We start from the raw sequence: 3,730 nt of genomic DNA, 5'->3' as shown, positions 1-3,730 counted from the left end.
AGAGAGAGAGAGAGAGAGAGAGAGGAAAGAGAGAGAGAGAGAGAGGTGTGAGATGAGTGTTTGTGTACAGAAATACAGTGCCCTTGGATGGTAGAAGAAGGCAGTGGAGCCCCAGGAGATGGCATTTCAGACAGTTGTAAACTGCCTTATTAAGCATGCTGAGAACCAAACTCAGATTCCTAGGATATGCTCTTAACCAGCGAACCATCTTTCTGACTCTTTGAGTCAGAACTACACTACATAGTGTTCTAACACTTCCAATAGGAGTGAGAGACACAGGTATTGTATAAGAGAAAGATTAGCTTCAGGGAACTAGGAGTCACTACAGCTTTCTTTCTCACACAGACCAAATATTAGGTATAGAATCCTGGGAGTAGTGTTTGGACATTAATTTCTTTAACTAGATCCATGTCATCCTGGTCCTTTCACAAGTCCTGTGCAGTCCCAGCACAGTGCCCAATAAATCACTAATTCTCAATCAGTTCATGGAAAAAATGCCTATACATGCTTAGGGTTTATGTAGGTCTCCATAATAAATATGTTCATGTGTATTGTATCAATTTATACTGACTGCCTTAGGAAGTGCAAGTCTTAAGATATATACTTCATTAAAGACGATATCAAATAACCATAATCTGAGGAAAAAAGTGGGACTCAGTGACCCAGGGCCATCAAGTTAGTTATTCATAGCTGTCAAAATTACATCAGAAATTAACTGAAACTCAAGGGACTAGGTAACCTTGGAAGGTGTGTGTTTGCTTGTTTGTTTCCTCTTGTTGTTCTTGTCGTTCTTGTTGTTGTTGTTGTTCTCCTCCTCCTCCTCCTCCTCCTCCTCCTTCCTCACTAAATCTTGAGGTAGAAAGACTCACTGCTAATTTAACTTTTTACTGATTCATTCTGAACTTCACATCATGCACCGCAATCCCATTCCTCTCCTGTCCCTCCATACCCACCCTCTTTCCTTGCAAACTCTCGCTCCCAGAAGAAAAAGGGGGAAAGAGGCTCATTGTGGAAACTGTAGTGTATCTCAATGTATCTCACAGTATATTTGTCCACACTTCTTTATTTGCAAATATTCATTGGAATGAGTCATTAGTCTGGGTCAAAACCACAGGCTTCTACCACACTATCAATCCTGGATCATCACCAGGACTCCTGTTGGATACCTTGTGATTGACCTGTGTCAAGAAGATCCTGCAGCTTGAGATCTGTTGGTCAACCCCTTCATGTGCTTCATAGATGGGATACATGTTGGGGTGAGCCAACTCAAAGCCCTGGACCTTGGACTGGGTCTTATCTGAGTTGGTGTTTAACCTGCCAGATATTCTGCACCATCACCATTAGGTCAGGCTCTCCATCACTGCCCCCAACTAGCTCACCCAGGGCTATACCCAGCAAGAGACAGAGTTAGCTCTCCTGCTCTCATGCCTTTGGAGCAGGTTTACCTGCACCCATGCCAGCAGGGCTCTATTGTATTGCCCAGGCAAGGTTGACAGCCTAGTTTGCCAAGAATTGCAGCTAGTGAGGAACAGAGCCAGCTTCATGACCTTGGGACCAGCTCTCCTGACCTGCCACAGGTGGCAAGAGATAAAGGGAGGTCCTCTTTCCCTCAACCACAGCACTGCATGGCAGATGTGTGGCAGAGCCAGCTTTCCCATGCTCACATACTTGGGACATGCTCACCCACAATCCCTGCAGACAAACTACTAGTAACCTGTGCTTCCTGGGGGAGGTATGTGGCCTGATCTCCTGACTACTGCAACTGCTGAGGTTCAGGGCCATCTTTCCTGCTCTCAGGCATTTAGGCCAACTCTATTAGGATGCCCCAGTCAACATGGCCAGATCCACAGGGCCCTCAGACAACAACATGGCCCCAGGTGGCAGCCCAAACCAGGGAGATGATGCAATTCTACTTCAATCGAAATATATCTAAGAAATAAAATGGGATAAGTGGCCTGTCTTTAAAAAAAAAAAAAACAGCTATTCTAGTGGTATGAAGATAAGACAGTCACTGTGTAAGGGTTATAAAGGTGTCAGGTGGGGGCTGGAGAGCTGACTCAGCTGAACAGCACTGGCTGATCCTCCAGAGAACTGTGGTCTAATTCCCAGCACCTACCTTGTACCACACAGCCTCGTAGGAATCTCTGAACAAAGCACACCAACACCACAGCGCAAGAGAGGCATAGGCACCTGTGAATTTAAAAACCAGGATAGCTCCTAAAAAGGCCTATTTCTGGTTTGCATTCTCATTCTGTACTCTAAGACCACAAGGTGGGGCTGACAAGCAATTTTACAATTTGTGAGCCAGCAGGATATTAAGGACAATAAGGCATTGTTTCAGCTATTTCTCCATGTCATTCTGTTCCAGGTGGCAAGTGAGGTTAATCTTAGAACTGAGTATCACTCAGTGCTTTACATAAACTATTAAATAATTCATTGTATCAGTCAGTATCTTAGTTTACCCCAACAGTCTGGAACTCCAGTTCCAGGATGTCTGTTGCCATCTTCTGGTCTCCTGTGGTACTGCATGCATGTGGTACACTGACAAACATGCAGGCAAAATATCCATACATGCAAAGTAAAATCAAAATTTTAAAAGGTGTCAGGCACTTACTGAGGGTTTATCAGGCTTATACTGGGGTCCACAGAAGACAGGTATTTAATTCATCTTATGAACTATAGGATGAGAGAAAGAGTTGTGGTACAGAAATCATATAGTTTAAAGCAGAGACAACAGGGGAGAGGAGGGCTGGGATGTAGCTCAATTAGTATAGTGCTTTGTCCAACACACAAAAATACCTGGATTTCATCTCCAGAAAGCATAAGACAGATATGCTATCAGGATCCATGGAACTTGTCTCATTTAACCATAACAAACCATTGGAGGTGGGGAGATGCCTCAGGGAACAAGAGCACTTGCTGTTCTTCCAGATTTGTCATGACAACCAGGGAATTCCCAAAGAATCCTATGCCATCCTAGACCCTAATGTTCAGATCTACAACTAATCTTTAATAATGCATGAATGAAAAATGTACCTTAGGAGATTAAGAGTGAATTTTGAGCTAATTTATCCTGACGCTGGAAATTAGAGATCAGAAAAATAGTTGCATTCAGAAAAATTAGTTATGTTTCTTGTTGGTACAACAAAATATATGACAAGAACAGCCTAAGATAACAGGCTTATTTTGGCTCACAGTTGGAAAGAACAGTCTGCCATGGGAGGGGAAACAAGATGATATGGTGTAGGCTTAAATTTTTCTAACCCTAACTTTTAATAATGTTTCTTAAGTGTTTTAACCTCCTTTCTTCCCATTATCCACCAGAGGGAGTGGGAAAGAAAGGTTATTAGGATTCAGGCAAAGTGATCCTGTTTAGAAATTGTTATTTAGAGCAAATCCCACCTACATTGTCAGATAAGCAGTTCAGTTCACAAGTCAGCAACAGCAGCTTGCAAATATATGCAACTACTTCAACAATCTACCAGCAGCCCAGTTTGGTAGAGTCTGGAAACAAAACAGGAATCAGCAGTGGTGGCACAATCTTGCAGGAACAGCCAGGACTCAGCCAAATTGACACGAGTCAGCAGGAGAGATTAGGACAACCAGGAACACTAGAAGTTCTCACCTGTACCTTTCTTAACAAATTGAAAATCAAGAAGTCTTGCAAAGCTAGTTTTACAGGCAAGCCCCTCTCATCATCCATTGAGTCCCATTTATACTCCCCCACCCC

Source organism: Mus caroli, unplaced genomic scaffold (genome assembly GCF_900094665.2).
Source record: "Mus caroli unplaced genomic scaffold, CAROLI_EIJ_v1.1 scaffold_15662_1, whole genome shotgun sequence".
Lineage (NCBI taxonomy): Eukaryota > Metazoa > Chordata > Mammalia > Rodentia > Muridae > Mus > Mus caroli.
This window is presented reverse-complemented; position numbering follows the sequence as displayed.